The 17,296-nt window shown below is 36.7% G+C and overlaps 1 long non-coding RNA gene across 1 annotated transcript in view; it reads right to left on the reverse strand.

The window, feature by feature from the left end:
• Window positions 1-17,296, reverse strand: part of LOC137469502 (uncharacterized) — a 32,765-nt gene that overhangs the window by 1,935 nt on the left and 13,534 nt on the right. The window contains exon 2 of the long non-coding RNA XR_010996561.1: window positions 5,422-5,511. This is a non-coding gene — a long non-coding RNA (uncharacterized lncRNA). The remainder of the gene's footprint in view (window positions 1-5,421; window positions 5,512-17,296) is intronic.

The following is a 17,296-nucleotide window of genomic DNA, read 5'->3' on the forward strand; positions in this document are numbered from 1 at the left end:
AGAAAATAAGATGAAAAATCCCATAGGTTGAGATGAAGACAAGATTATTCACCAATTAACATCACAGTCAACATAGATTTTACTTGAGGAAGTTTAATTTATTGCCAATTAAAAATAGACTCAGTTACTCAGAAACTGATGCCTCAGTTTTAGCTTTTGTATTTTCAGATTCTGTTCTGCTTTATTGTGTAAGTTTAGGCTTCATATTAGGGGATAGTAAGTTCTCTTTATAGAATAGGTAGACAAAACAATTCCTCCTCCAGCTGGGGACCCAAGGACAGCCAATCCAGATCTCAGGCCCAAGACCATAAACAACAGTGGACGGAAGAGAGAAACCAAGAAGGATGGGACTTCATGGGCTAAAGCTGTAATTGAACACTTAACTCCAATATGCTAATGGACCATTATAAAAATGTGAGACCCCGTGACCGGTTGTCCACTTTGTGGCGATTTTGGGTTGTGTTGCCCAAGGTGGAACTATTGAGGCCTCTTAATAAATACCTACTTTATTCTTTAGCTCTGTCTAGTCTCTAGGTCAGTCTTCACAAGCTATCACCATCACAGCCAACATAGATTTTACTTGAGGAAGTTTAATTTACTGCCAATTAAAAATAGTTATTCAGAAAAAAAAGCAAGCCAATTCCCCTCCCCTCCAATCCCCTTTTTTTTCCAGGTTCAAACTCTCTTCCTAATTCCTGACTATTTGACCTCCTCCTCATGCTGAGCAGCATATGAGGTGGGGAATGGAGGGGTGTGGTCAGCCTATAGCAGCTCCTGTGTGTCACTCCTTTCTCCTCCTGCTTTTCTCCTGTTCTAGTGTGGCTCTCCAACAGTTTCATCTTTCTCCATGACACAGCCATCTGCCCTGGCATGGAGTCTTCTGGATCTTCTCTTCCCTGTGGTACTCCACAGGCTGCAAGGGCACAGCTGCCTCACCATGGTCTTCAGCAGGGGCTGCAGGGGAGTGTTAGCTCCAGTACCTGGAGCAGCTCCATTTCTTCCTTCTGCGCTGACCTGGGTGTCTGCAGGGTTGCTCCTCTCACATGTTCTCACTCCCCTCTCACACAGCTGCTGTGCAACACTTTTTACCCTTTCTTAAACATGTCTTGTCCAAGGTGCCACAGACCTGATGGCTGCAGGGCCCACCTGTGCTCTGTGCCCTGTGTGGATGGGTTGGAGACACCTGGATCCAGCTGTGTGCAGGCTGGGGCAGGCCTGGGCAGTCCTCACAGAGGTCCCTGGAGCTCCCACTGCCTGTGCCTGTACACCAAATACATTGTTTCATATTGAAAGTGATTTGTGCTTTAATTTGGTTTTGCTATAAAACAAAGAAAATAAATCTTAATACTTTCTCCTCCTGTATGTTGCGATCGCAAAACCTAATCAATTTAATTAAAAGACATTTTCTCAGAAATTCTATTGATTTGGATGAACTCCCATTTCTCCATGAAATACTATTTTTATAAAAAGCGGCCAATTATTAACAATGTATTATGTCAACCTCTGCAGGCTAACTAGGCTTCCTTAATGATAGAAAAGAGTTCTAAAACAATTTGCCACAAAAAATTTAAAATTTAAATCAATATCAGAATTTTCATGCTAATTTTAATATTTAAATGCTATTAAGAAAGACACTATGGTGATTTTAGCTGGAGTAGTTAGCTTCCTTCACTGTGGCTGGTATGGGGTTATGTTTGCATTTGTGCTGAACATAGGGTTGATAATACAGAGATGTTTTTGTTATTGCTGAGCAGGGCTTAACAGAGCCAAGGCTTTTCCTGCTGTTTGTACTGCCACACTGGCAAGGGGGCTGGGTGTGTACAGGAGGCTTGGAGGGGACACAGCCAGGACAGGTGACCCCAGATGACCAAGAGGACATTCCGGATCATATGACATCATGTTCAGTATGGTGGCCCGCAGAATATTCAGTGATTACATTCGACCTAATACATGAAATTACTCTTGAAAGTGGACAAAAACCTTTTTTCCACTGTTCAGAGAGCTGAGTGTTAGGTTGTCCATTTTTGCTAGAGGAAGGCAAAAATGAGAAATGCCTTGGATATGGGGTTCTGAAAATAATAACTGGGCTTTGGGTGCAACAGTATTTCCCACTGTGTCCCCTGTCTCAGTAAATGACATCCTCATGGATAGCCCTTGAAAATGCACATAGAGAACTGGGCTGGGTCTCTCTAAGTGCATGCCTTCAAGGAAGAGAGGATAAATGTCTCTTTGGCTTTTAAAAAAATAAATAAAATAACAATAGTAAATATTATAATTAATAATGATCACTTTCAGAATACCTTACAGCTTCAAAGCATGAAACCATTGAAATAATCAAGTTACTAATGTTTATTTAGTGAAATTAACATAATTCAATATGCAAAGATGCTGAAACAACAGAGGAGTTTTAAAACATACAAGCTAAATCCCTGAGCCCTGAGAAGCACAACTTCGTACTATCCTTGATGTGCTACGGAAACTGACTGTCCAACAGCAGCAGAGTAGACTAGTGGAATAAATCATTTGGAAAAAATACAGTCTCAAATCCAATCCGGGCATTTAGATGGCTCTCCAGAGGGTCAAAATCACAAACCCTGATGTTCAAGCTACTCATCCTAATAGATAGGAAAGAATTGACCAAACAGATATTGAGATTATTGTCTTTTTTTTCCCTTGTAAGCAGCATTTTATTGCTAATTGATTCTTAACATCTTATTCACAGTATGATTTTGCATTTTTATACACTTAGAAGTTCCATTGACTTAAACAGGAGTAGTGACTGCACAAGGAATGGAAAATAGGGCCTTTGAAGTTCAGTATCATTATTTAGATTTTAGGCATGCCTGGAGACAGCACTCTAGATTAATAAAATGCTTTACTTCAATTAGATCTGTGTCTCCTGCATCCCTCCCCAATTCCCTCTGCCCTTGTTTAACATACTCCCTTATCCCTTCCCATTATCCAGACAGGTGCTCTCTGCTACCAAAGTGTTGCAAGTTTCACAGAGAAGATTCAGTGTGGGGAGGCACGGTATATATATTGGTTTCTTGGCTGTGATGTATGAAGGGAGAATGCATGAGTTTGTATATGAGTCTGATTTGTTCTCCCTGAATATATTGTTTCAGAGATTCTTTAAAAATATCTCTGACAAAAAATAACCTTAAAAGATCTTTTACACAGACATGTTCACTTCTCTGTAATGCAAGCACATTTTCACAGTCTAGCACAGAAAATTTAAATCAAAAGAGTATTACTTCTTGCTGATTAATTCTGGGGAGAGGGAAGACAATATAAAGAAAAAAAGATATATTCTTTAGTATATATGAATTCAGATTTATGCCATTATTTTCTCCCATTTTCCACTGTATTAAGTTTCCTCATTTCAGATTTCCTTGAAAGAGACTTAGGAGCATAATGACATGGCCACTGAAATCTGACACATTCTGCAAAGTGGGGCCAGGAAATTATAAGTTTCACATTGAGTTCAATGGGAAAGTCATAAGGCCCTGCTCCTTCTCCCTTAGGGTATTTTCCTGTTTTATTGTCAGCACTATAATGGGCAATCAGTTCCTGAAATGGTGCCCTGCTGTCTAGATGAAGCATTTATAGGGTTTTTAAGCAGTCCATTTGAACACTGCAGAATAAAAAAAATCAGCCCTTGTAAGTTCAGATTTTAGGGCTCTGATCCTGCACTGAACCGTCAGCAAACCTCCTGCCCACTTGGAATTCAGAGCAGGATAAGGGTCTTGATTTCCACATTTTCTGCTGCAATTCAGACCTTTATTTATCATAGCTGGAAACAACACTACAAATAAAAATGGTTCTAAAATCCAACTGTCTGTCCCTTTTAAAAGTAAACTTCCCTAGATTTATGCACATATATTTACATAGTAATCCTCTGAATGGAGAAACAGCTCCTAATGAATTAGGGGATTACTACAAAAATATATAAATCATCACAGATGTTTTCCATTCAGAAACATTAAAAAAGAAAAAGAGTTCAAAACTCAAAGGAAAAAAAGTCTTTTTAAGTGCCTAACATCACAAGCCAGATCTAAAAAAGAACTAGAATTTATGGGCCAGACTCAATATAAGATTTAGGCCTAAAATGAAACTGAGAGAATTTAGGGATCACTTAAGGTTAGTCTAAATTAGGATTTAGAAGCCCAAACTTGACTGTAGCCCAGATCATTATCTAGGTCATCTCTTTTCAGCACTTGTTAATCCTTACTATACCTAAATCTATAAAATGCCTCCCTGTGAGGCTTAAAGTTTACTACTGCTAAAAGTGGCCATACTTGTTCAGCCCTGACTACCGAAGATATATGCCCATTGCCCAGATAAAGTCCAGGCTTAATCAGGGGATTGTAAGTCAGTGCGCTATACACTTCTCCAGAAAAGTCTGAAAATACTGATATGTTGTTTGTTGAGGTTTTTGGGGTTTTTTGGGTTTTTTTTTTGTTTTTTTTTTTACGTCTGCTTAATGCTCAGAACTGCTCTTCACAGAAGCTGAAGGCCTGCTACCAGCCCTGAGCCACTATTAGCCAAAAATTTTACAGCAGCCACAGGAAAGAGGATGTTCCACCTGCCTGCAGATGCAGGACCTCCATAAAGCAAGAGGCAAGGTATTAGCACACATAGAAAATTTATGGGTAACTCCTTCCTAGTTTTTAGCTGGAAGACTTAATATGATATTTTTTCAGGTCTTTATTTCTAGAACTATTGTCCTCACAACAAAATGGCATAGGCAATACATTTCTACTCTGATATAGAGAAATAATTTTATTTCTGTCCCACTCGATGGACAGTCAGAATACACTTTCTATGGTCCTTTCTGCTTACAATGGCTTAATTTCAAGAACCAAAGCAAACATTTTTAAGCAAGTGTTCTCACCAAATTGTTGATGGAGTCTCAGGTGGTCACAAAGTTTAGTGATTTAGGCCACTGTTGTATGGAGAAGAAATCAATTGCTCCAAAATTTAAAAATCTCTTTAGTAGACCAGTGGTTTAACTGCCAGCCTACAGTTCAAAAGACAGGAAGTGCAATTTATCACTTTTCAAAATAATTCCCTTTGGTGTTTATTCCCCTCAAGGTGTGTAGGCTCTCAAAGTCAGCATCTCACTCTTTTCATTTTAATTCTTTAGCATCAGAACAAGAATTTATTAATGGGAACTAGCTACTTACTCTCAGCTGAATGACATATATCTGAGTTCACCATACCCTTTTCATTCTGGGCTCAATTAACCTTGTCTCATATAAAATTAAAAAAAAAAAAAGGATGACAAAATGAGCAGGACAAAGTTTCTGTGAAGACTGGATTTTCTTTTTTTTTTTTTTTTTTTAACATACATTGAAAGACTGAGGACATACCTCCATAGATAGATGTAAAGATGCATATGGCATCTATCTCAAATTTTACCTGTCTGGCTATAAGCTGACTCCTGTTCCAAGGCTGGTTGGTAGTATCAATATGGCACCAAGACCAAGTTAACCAGGAATCAGGAGACTCCTGAGAGAGTATTGGCAACTTCACAATTTTGAAAGGTTTGAGACTGTTTCAGACACTCCCTCAGCCTCAATGAATAGTTCTATTCAGTAGCAGGTGATTATCCTTAAGAGCAGGACCTATACACACAGAGAGAGCTAGTAGAGACACCCTACTGTGAGTGGTTTTTTGGCAAGCCTCACCAGAGACTTTGGCAGCCTCTCTTCCTCTAAAGTGCTACTGTGCTTTTGCATGGTTGCATACTTCATGCAAACAAATACCAATGCCAACCCTAAGAACATGTAGAACTCATAATAATTATTGTTTTCACTGCTGGATAACAGAGAACAACTACAACATCAAGAAATATCATGCTCTCTGAGCTTTTTTTTTTAATATAGCTATTTCCTTAAGCATAAGTATTAAAATCCAGTTATCTGAAAACATATTTGAATTGTTTTCATTATATGCATGTACATTTTGAAATGGATTACCATTTTTAATTATGGCCCCATGTGGTTAGCTGAAAAGAGTAATTAGTAGCTTCCAATAAAAGTTTTATGTTAATTCTTGTGAAATAATGTATTAGACAATTTTAGAACAAAATAAAATAAACTAAAATGTGGAATGTCTTAAATATCACAACATTTTAGTCCAAACAAAATGTATCTTTTATTCAATATTTTCTACTTCATGCCATGTTTGACAAAGTATTTTCAGTAGATATACATTCATATAATTTTAAAGCTGGAAAATATTTACTTGCTTGGGTTGAAAATATTCCTTTACAGTATTTCTAGTACTCACTTAATCTAGCTTCCTCTGGACTACTTAGTGAAGTTTTAATTCTGAGAAAAAGGAGAAAATAAGTACCACAAAATATTGTGATAAAGAAAAGACATGAAAGAGAAAGAAATGTAAACAGAGACATAAAAGCATAACAGGTTTTACAAATTAATTAGGGGCAACACACTAGGTTGGATGGACCTTTGAGCAACTGGTCTAGGGGAAGGTGTGCCTGCCCATGGCAGGGGAGTTGGAACCAGATTAACTTTAAGATCCCTTCTAATCCAAATGATTATATTATTCTATGATTATCTATTCATAAGTAAGCAATGAAAACTATTTCCGAGTTTTGTAGCAATGCTTTATCATTTGCATGCAACATAATACGCCATCTAAAAAAATCACTTAGCGTAGGTGTCTGCCTACTTCAACTAGTGTTAACAGTTGTTGAGGTGGGAATAAGCAGGATTTTATTGCTTGTCCACTTGCCTACAGGCTGCAGCTCTTTGAAACATATTCCCTTTTTGAACCTTGTTGTTCCAAATCAGGGAACAATAAGATTTGTTCACAAGAGGAATAGTCCCCTACCTATAAAAAAGATAAAATGTTCATGGCAAGATGACTCCAAAGAATTTCTCTGAGACACTGACAATTTGGGCTGGCCTGAAGGCTTTGCTCTGTTGAACAAACACAATTCATTCTGTCTTGTGAGGAATGCCACAGTGAGTATGCAGGGAACAGTGAAGTTTCTGCTGGGTAAGCCGAGAGATTCTATCTCCTAGAGCTCTGGGTTGTGATACAGGAACAGTTAAGGCTGCCAAAAATATATGTGTTAATGCGTATTCTTAATTTCAAGATCTCAGCAGCAAATGACTCACCTCATGCATGACAGTAGTTCCTAACCTCTTGATACTGGCTTGATGTTAGACAGACTAGAAACCTATTGGAGAGAAATGTTATTGCAGAACTCTGAATTATGCATACTCTAGATGCACCAAGGCTGACAAGGCTGTGTAGGTGGAAGATGTCACTCTTACTGGCTGTGTCTTCATTACTGAAATTCAAACATTAGCTCTTTTTGACTCTGAGTATTTTGTTTACAAATGAATAATGAGAGTTCTAATTTGATAATTAATCCTTACTCCACGTATTTTTGACTGTGTCTTTTGTTTACTCATAATTGGCATACAGGGATTTTCTGGTCTGAGGGCGAAGGGATAAGGATACACAACCAGTGACAGATGACCCAACCACTATTTATGTTCATTTTTGGTGGTTTTCTCCCACATGGAATTAGCACATATGTGTTTACTTTCTATTACAGTTTTAAATTATTTGGGACAGCAGATGGAAAGCAAAGGAGGATAGTGATAATTTCTATCAGTGGTTCTCTTCTTCTCCCTTTGTCTCCAGCACATGATCTGTGGTTTTTATTTGTCTTCAACAATCTTCACATCAAATATTTATATTCCTAATAGAGGAATTCAATTGTTATTTCCATGGGAAATTCTACTTCTTCAAGAAAAGAATCTCAAGACTCCAAGTCATGTCGTAGTGCAACAATCTGCTTCTCAGAAAAAGAATCCTGCAAAGTGTGTTAGAATATAAGAAAATTTTCAGTAGTTTGTAGGATTTAAATACAAATTAAAATTTTAAACTTAGGGGTCCTTGTATGGAGGCATTACTATCTATCTGTTTCTACTGTTTCTACTGAAGTAATTTTACCTGATACATAGTAGGTTTGTAATCCCTTCATGAAGGAGTGTTGTTCCCGGATAGACTATTACAGCTAGTTCTTGCTTCTTTTTTGCTCTTGCATCTGATTTAGCTCCCAATTTATTGTCCTCTAAGATAATGACACTGCACTTGATACAACTATTTTTTATTCCCTTTCAACATTGTAGTTATCCACAATATTCTATTTTGCTCCAATCATGATCTTCCATTGAACTGGTGATCCCTCACAATGCTGTTTATGATGTTTATATCAAGGTCCTCAGTGGAATAACAATGAATTCCCCATCAATGATGTTCCTGGATCTTAATACTTTTCCTTCTAACATAAACTATTTTTTCTAAATCATGAATCTCTGTTGTTTTGATTCACAGAAGTATTTTCAGACAATGATCCAAACTGCAGAAGAGATTGTCTTGAGGAAAAAACCCTCTCCAGATGTGCAAACAGGTGGCAGCTCTGATACACCACTGCCTGGATGTCACTGAGAGACCCTGTTTATTTAGTTGTACCTGGCACAAATTTAGCAGCTTATGAAGGGAAGAAAATATAACCTTTTTTTTATTTCTTATATTTAAATAAAAGTTACAAACCTAGTAGCAGCCCATGAACAATATTTGTAAATTTAATGACTTTGCAGTAGACTGATGGAGGACTTAGGGATTAGAAGATATTTCTATGTTAGGAAGCAGTATAGTGCAATAGGGATCAATCTGTGGAGTGAAACCATTAATTCAAGAAATGTGCAGTACAAACATTTCAGATGGGGTACTTTAGAAAAGCTGCACACTTTTCTTACTTGCACTCCCTGAAGTGCAGGTGTGTGCTACTATGGCACAATTGTTCACTTGTCTTCTATGTACCCCATATAAGGGATTAAAATGTATTCTTCATCCATCCCTTTTAAAATTACAAAGACTGGCAAAAATACAGGGTGAAACATCTCCCTAGAGATAAAGGGATGTACTATGTACTGACTTTGATATGCAATGAGAGACATCAGAATAAATCTATGTCTAAGAACTCTTTATTTTTTACCAAAGATGTACCAGCAACACCCACAATTCTTACAACATGCTGTAAAAAAAATTGTCTTTGGATTTGTGTTACCTACTTATACAAGTTAGAAGCCCTAAAATATCTCACAGAGTTTTATATTTATTTGAATTTTTAATGTTTTTATTTGACATCTTTCATATAATTACTAACTTATTTAAATATCACTGTGCTATTGAGGTAAATGCAGTAGAAAATCACTGTGTTCAATGTTATTGTCTTACAGTTTCATCCCCTCTGTCAAACTGAGAACTTCCGTTAATTCTGCAGGGGAATTTTTATTTCATTTTCTTGTTCATTCTAATGTGGATGAATAAATTGCTGGCTATCTACTTACAGATATAGAATATTTCCTGTGTCAGCTAGCCAAGCTTAAAATGGATCTGTGCACTTTTGTCATTGTCACAGAAAGGTTTTTTTTTCCCTACTGCACAATAATGAAATATATAAAAAAATACACATTAACTTTTTCCAAAAATTTATTTAAATGATTGATAGTCAAATCAACTGCTGTTCATTGTAAGGCAGGTTCTCAAACTTAGTACAAACTAACTTTAGGAAAGAACAGAGACATACTTAAATCAGACTTTTTCTTCAGAAAAGCTTGGAGTGAATTGAAAAGATGGGTGCCCAGCAAAAATTCTACACTTACATACAACAGCTGTGGAAGAATATAGCACAGTGCCTGAAGTACTCAATAGCAGGGGGGACTGGGCACTGACTTCCCTACCCAATTAACATTAAAGTGCCATTAGATTAAAAAAGTTATGGTGACACAAGACTATGGACCAGAATGCAAAACTGACTCTTCTCTACTCAGTGCAGTGCCTTACAGAATAGGAGAACTAGGTTTTATTGCAAATCTCCAGCTGTTGTGGCAATTGCTCTAAACACTGAGCTAGTCATATGAAAGGCAGACTCCTACATGAGGTCTAGCCTCATGCAGGCATGAGGTTCTGTGTCTCAGAGTTACCTTCTCAAACTGGAAGGAAAAGGGTGTTCAGACATCTGTTTTTATAATTTCAAGTTGACTGATCTTGAAATCTCTCTATTTAATACTTCAGTATCTATATATTCTTAGGTATCTAATTCAGCAAAATTCAGTTCCTAGGGTATGGCAAATAACATATACTAGCACACAAGCCTTCCTTTGGAGCTTATTCTTAGGCTACAACTACTGCTTTCATTATCCATGTGGGAAGGTTTTGTGCCAGTGACATTTGCAAATCTCTGATATCACTTAGGAGGTGACTAACATTTCCACTGGTAATATCCCCCTTATAACTAAGCTCTTGCCAGAGGCCATGCATATTAACACCAAACTTCTCACAGCATTAAACTGGTAGGTGTCTTGATAATTAGATCAAAATTTCATAAAACACAGACTACTCAGTGTGCTTCACAGAAAAGCCTGAAACACATTCTGAGTATTTCAGACATACTGGAATATCTACAAAAACTTCGGCAGGACCCCAGATCAGCCAAATCTTTGAGGAGGATCAGTCTAGATCTTTCTGCTAGAGTGACCTCTCTGAAAGAAACTGAAAATACAAGCTTCATCAGTTTTTTCAACTAGAATAGCTAAATGTTTGGACAGAAAGACTTAAAATTACTAGGATGATAAAAAAAAAGTTCAATTGATAATTAACTTGTAAATGAAACCATTTCCCTCCACTTTAGTTCCTCTGTGATCTTAAAGGTAGGTCCTTGCTTCTATATTTTATTTCAGTAATTCTGGAAGCTTCCCAACTGGAGCAAATGGCACAGTCCTCTGTATTTAGTAGGGACACTGTTTCTGTCATCCCTGAAGCCTCTAACAATGCTTTCAATATTTCTGACCTGCAGGATAACAATTCATTGCTGTAACTCTCACTGCCTCCTACTTCTCTCTCACCTTTGGCAAACCCCTGCCCTTCCTAGCTCTGTACTTACTCACAATGCTCTCCAGAAAAAATCTAAAATCCCCTACAGAGATCCACATGGCCCACTCATTTTGAAGGAACAGAAACATAATTTTGAAAAGTGAATTAATAGAAAATAAGGAGAAAAAAGTAAAATAAAATTCTCTGAAGAATTTACAATTGTTAACTTTACAAAAATTATCTAAACAGAAGACAAGTAAACTTCTAGGTCATCCCATTTCTTCATGGCCCACTTACACATCTCCTAGTTCAGTGTGCTGGCAGTTTTGCATCCCAGGCCTATTACTCAACACACCCTTAGACTGCAGAGCAAGGATAGCCACTAATTCTGCAACACTGAAGCAGAAATCAGGAGCTGAAGTATTATTTTGTAAAACTACTGCTCTCTTAAAAAGGGTGCCCAGAGTCCTAAAGTGGCTAAAGAAAGATTAACTCCATGGCTACAAAAATTGTTTAAGACACAAATTCAACAAAGTTCAATATTTGAACCTATATTCAAACAAGGGGCTTTTTGTTTCTTTGTTTGCTAGCTTGTTTGTTTTTTCAAGTTTAGTTCTGCAACAGCAGTTGCAGGATTGGTTGCATAAAGGGAGTTTGAAACCATTGATTTCATATGGGCATTATTTGATCCCATAGGAGCAATGAGGAAAAAGGATTCTATGCAGAAATGTTTATTCATTGGTATTCATCTCTTAAAGCTTTCTATACTCTGTGATAATATGACTTTTTTATTTTCTATTGATCACCAGACTTGTATTCAATATAATGCTTTATTTAAATAATAATATATTAAGGCATATAAGCATACCGTACGTTAACTTTTGTTTCATTTGTTTCTTAACTTATACTAAAGGGTTTAGATTTGGGTAAAAGAAAAAGTGAATTATGTCCTTGAAAACTTGTAACTAGATCTTTATAAATATTACAAAAACAATAATTTTGCATCAGAATGGTGAACAAGTAGCAAAGTGCCTGAAGAATATAAATTGAATGTTCTCTAGAAGAATTGGTAAAGGTTAAAATTCATCATTTTAACTGATAGGCTTTCTTTGGGAAATAACTGATGCAGTGAATACAAAATGCTATGATAATTTTGTGTTTCTCCTCAGTGTTTTTTTTATTTTCCTTTGAAAAATAATATCTCTTCAATAATAAAGCACACATTTTTTCATTCATTCTATAGCTAAAGTTTCCTACAGTGCTTGTCTTCATACACAACTGATCTTTTTTTTCACTTTAAATGGAATCTTTTTATCTGAATGGAGTGAACTCTTCTGTCCAGGAAAGGAGAGGTTGCACTCCAATAGGAAATACACAGTGATTCAGATCATTCTAGGAAAAGATTTAACCTAGACATGGTATAAAGACTGGTTGCTAAATACCACATTTACTACCACAGTTTCCATAGTGATTTTCAGACTGTAGCAGGCTGGAGGCTAAACTAGAAAAATAGGCATAAATACAATTTAATGTAGAAATAAAGACAGTATTTAGGAGCATCTGTTTGTCCCAGGCACTGCACCGATGCCAGTAACAGATAACTTTTTTTTCAGAGTCCTACCATCTACTAAGTGAAGCAAAAAGGTACTGCCATCTTTCTATAGTTAGAAAATTGAGTTACAAATAAATTGAAAGACATTTCTATCACAGTCATATAGGAAGACTGCCACAGAAATGAACTCTGATCTGTTGAGTTTCAGACCAGGTTATAAACTAGAATTCAATTTTCCATTGAGTAAATTTACCCCATTTAACTATTACTCAAACTGCAGATTAACCTCCAGTGCTGATGGCCAGAAGGAACAGACTTGCATGTAAATCCGGCATCAATTTGTGAAGATTAGCTAGTTCCAAGTAATATTATTTCTTTATATCATGTCAATACTTCTGCCCGGAAAAGAGTCTCAGTGCACAGAGCTTTTTAAATTTGGGGTCCAAAACAGGCTTTTAATTGCTTTGCCAATTTAAAACTTGTGGGTATGAATAGACTGTGGCAAAACAGGGATACACTAGTCCAGATTTGCATTTGGCATTGCTGGCAATCAGACTATCACTGGTTCAAACGTTTCCAAACTTTCTCTGTGTGATATTAATTGCCCACTCTGAGTTTCAGGCAAGCTGTCATCTCCAGGAACAAGCTCTGTAAGATAGACCCTGTAGCTTGACACTGAGCACCATTTTGGTAAGCTAAGAAAAGACCTACAGATACATGCACTCAAGCCCCATGTTCAGAAACTGCACTGTGCCACTACAGGTTAGAGCTTTCTTAATTCACCTTCAGACAGACAAATCTCTCTAAAAGTTCACCACGAAAGGCACAGTGACTCTCAGTTCATAAGTGTTTACGTTAAGTTTACCCCTAATCTTTACATGAGCTAAGAATTATTCCTACTCCTTTTTATATCTTTCTCTCTTTTTTCCCTTCTCTTTCTGCAGGCTGTTCAGATAAGGATTTTCATTGTCATTGTTCCCACTCTACTCTGAATAAGTGGAGTGTATGAAAAAGCCAAAATCACAAAAGGACTCACAAATACTGATGCCACCATTGGACTTGAATTTAAAGTTATCTCACAAGGACACTGTTAACATTTATTCTCCTCTTTGTAGGCCAACAAATTAAAATATTACTTGAAGTCTCAGATCAGTTTCTGCAAGAGCGTTTCATTTTGACTGATGTCCTCTATTAGTACCAGTGATGCTAGTTAGCTTTAAGACATCCCAAAGGGTAGTCAGTTAGTTAAAACTCCACATGAACCTCATGCCAGCTGTTCAGCCCCTTGAAAGTTTTGCTGAGCATTGACAGAAGACCTTATCAATCATTACAATTAAGTGCCTTCACACCGTCCCTTCTAAGGGAAGTCAGCTGAAGTACCATCTGCTCTTTTGCTTTCAAAACTCATTGGTCTCTAAGCCAGCCGCTCACTTTTGAAATTACATTTCTTTTTCAGGAGAGTGATGGGCTGATGAAGAAAACTTTTTGTTTTAATAATCAGCAATTTCTATGATGTGACATAATTTTTGCAGTGCTCAGGGCCTTTTACAAATCAAAAGGAATCCAACTAAAACAGTAATTAATGTCAAATGACTAGTTATATATGGTCATATTTAATTAAAAAGTTCTAATCTTTGATTAAATCTCCTCACACGTTCTTGTGACTGCAAACTGTTGTCTAAAAAGAGAAAGTGATTTGGTACATAATCTATTGTGTCTTCTAACTGACACCTACTAAATGTTTCAGCAGAAAATGGCAATGATTTAATTTAGGAAGTGAAAAAGTTTATCTTACATGTTCAACAGATTTTTCTTCTGTATTATACTCCTTTACCACATGAGAAAGATCTCTTCCTTAGTGATCTTTATCCCTCTAAGAATTTTCTGCTCTCTAACAACATGATTTCCTGTAGTAAATTCAAAAGAAAAGAGATTAATAGCATTTAAAACATTATCTCTTTTTTATTCTCTAAATATTGACTTATCTGAACAGTGCATGCTGCAAACAGGTTTCTATACTCATAGCTCACAGGGAGAAAACCAGGAGGAGTAAGCCACAAAAATTATCTCCACAGGAATTCTAGAATTCAGAATTTCAGTTGGTGAAAAGCTGGCAGCTATAGCCATATTCAGCACCATAGTGAAGGACCTTGCCCCTTTTCCTCATCCTCGGGGTCTTAGCTTCAGTACTAGCAGTACAAACACTGTTAAGGCAGAAGTGCCTCAGAGGAAAGAATATTCTTTACCAGCTTCTACTCCTTTTTGCTTTTACTCATCAGTGAAGACTCTAACTCTGATTTAGCAAAAATTACAGTCACTATTATGTCTGTGTTTACTGCTGAGGTGCTCTTTCTTTCTAGGCTTATGGTTAATATGCTAGCTATATTTTTTTTCTTTCTGTCTTCTATGGTATGATCATTTTTTGTCTGCAGTTCATCTGAACTAGAATTGTGGCACTCCAAATATATTGGAGTAAAATTCCCAACCAGTATTTTGTCTGCTTTATGTCTTATTTTACCAATATATTAAAAAGTCCTTTGGCATTTTGAATGGAATATTCTCATATCATCAGTGTCTTTTGACATATGTTTCAAAGACACATGTAATCCACAGAGCCAAATGGTAGGTGAAGTGTGTCTGCAAATATATTTTGGTTCTGATGGCTTCAGACACAGGTGAGCTGTGACACCTCCAATCAAAACTACCTACTTGGGCACAGTCGTTTTCGACTTTCTTACAACCCCAAACACATCTGGACCCACCCAAGTATCAGGCACTGGGATGCTGCCACTAAAAAATGACTATTGCTACCTAAGTGGTGGTTGTGAAAGTGTCCATGTGGAAGTGGTCTGATGGCATCCTGCTACTGTGTTGAGTTCTACAGAGAATTCTAAGTCTTCTGAATAGTATCTATCCTTTTTCATCTATAAATTTACAAAGAAAGGAAAGAACTGCTTTCACTGCTGTACAGACAGAGAAACTGGAGCACAGCAAACAGAAAACACTTATCCAAGACCACAGGCCTAATCAGTAGTAGAGTCAACAAAATAAACTTGCATCACCTGATTTCCATATTCCTTCTCTACAGTCAAAATATAAAAAATAGCTATCAATATATGTGAATGTATAGAAACAGATAACAATATTGGTGATCTAGAAAGCTTTGCAACTTTTTCTACAGTAAGTTGGCTGCAGCATGTCAACAGGATAGTAAATAAACACAGCAAGAGCCTTGACTACATTTTTTTTTTTACATAATCAATTTTAAAATATCTGAATTTGGGCTTCTTGGCCAAATAATCTCTTCTGTCTTATCTATAGGATCTTCAGTTTTTCATCTTCTGTTTCTGCCTGCTTCATGCCTTCATTATCTCTCACCTGCTGTGACCTCTTAATCACTGTAACCTTTTCCCCTCTAATCTCCCTCCTCCAGTTCACTCTAAACACTGCAGCCAATGTTATTTTTCTTGTTCACGACTTTGATCATGTCAAGTCCTCTCTCAGTCCCTCAGGTGGTTTTCTGTCTCATTACTCTACAAGGTCAAATTTCTCCTCTTCAATTTTGAGGCTTTGCAAGAGTCTGCCCTACTCCACAAGTGAACTGAGTCCTTACTCCTTCCTGGCTCTGATACAGTCCTGTTTACTGTGTGTATCCATATCTCATGCATGACTTCCTTCTTCTATTCCCAAAGCTGTTTACAGTGCCTAAAATATCCTCTCTGCTCTAACCTGCCAACCAACTTAACACTCATTTTTCATGTTTCTTTGCTCATTCTGTGTAAATTTGTTTATGAGTGCTTTGGAGCAAGAGGTTTGTTTTTGAAAATACAAGGTGTTTGTGAAGTTGCAGGTATAACAATGAAGTTGACAAAATAATTATGAAATTTACTTCATCATCTTGCATCACACTGTAAATAAATATACAAAGTAGCATTTAAATATATTCATACTAAGTAAACAACAGAAATGTCTCCATTTCTCTTCTTCTCCAGATTTATAGTGCAGCAAAGGAAAGGAATAGTGGTTAGTACGTGTGAATCAGATATAATTGAAAAATTTGATTCCTTCATCAGATAGTCTTTCTTTTGAAGGCTGACCACCACCAGCTGGTATGTATTTAAACCACAGCCTGGACTTTATGGTGGAGTAAACTTTTGATTCTTTAATGTGACCCCTGAAAAATTATATGAGTTCTGTGACTTTCTCACGAGAGTCTTGAGCCACCATTAATTTTGAAATAAATATGCTGCCTTTCAACAAAGCAGGTCCTACTGAAAAAAAAAAAAAACAGGTACACCTACATCTGTAAAGCACAAAAAAAAATAAATAAAGTGGATCATGGAAAGAAATCATAGGCAAGGCATATAACAATTAAAAATATTGGGCAAAAGTTTATGGCAGCAGTTTGATTCCTCTCCTCCTTAAAAAAAAAAAAAAAAAGCCACAGATACAACAGAACCTTTTATTCCTACGAGCTCCTCAGGCAAGGGGCATTTCAGCTTGTTTATCATACAAATCTTCCCCATAATTCAGCTATTAACCAACAAGATTCTATAATCTATTGTCAGTTAAATTAATGTTTGTAAATCTTTACTGTTGATGGTATTACAATACCAGAAGCATCTAAGGGCAAATGCTATCAGTTTTATTGATAGAAGCAGTGGGAAATTGAAAGAAAAACTTGCAGCAGCAAATCAGTAACTCTTTCTGAAGTAAATGTAGTGTATGTGATAAATTTCTTTTAGTTTAGTTATGAAATGAACAAACAACAAAAGAAATAACAAAAAAAAAAAAAAAAAACTGGCCACACAAGATTTG

The sequence above is a fragment of the Anomalospiza imberbis genome, chromosome 2 (assembly GCF_031753505.1).
Source record: "Anomalospiza imberbis isolate Cuckoo-Finch-1a 21T00152 chromosome 2, ASM3175350v1, whole genome shotgun sequence".
Lineage (NCBI taxonomy): Eukaryota > Metazoa > Chordata > Aves > Passeriformes > Viduidae > Anomalospiza > Anomalospiza imberbis.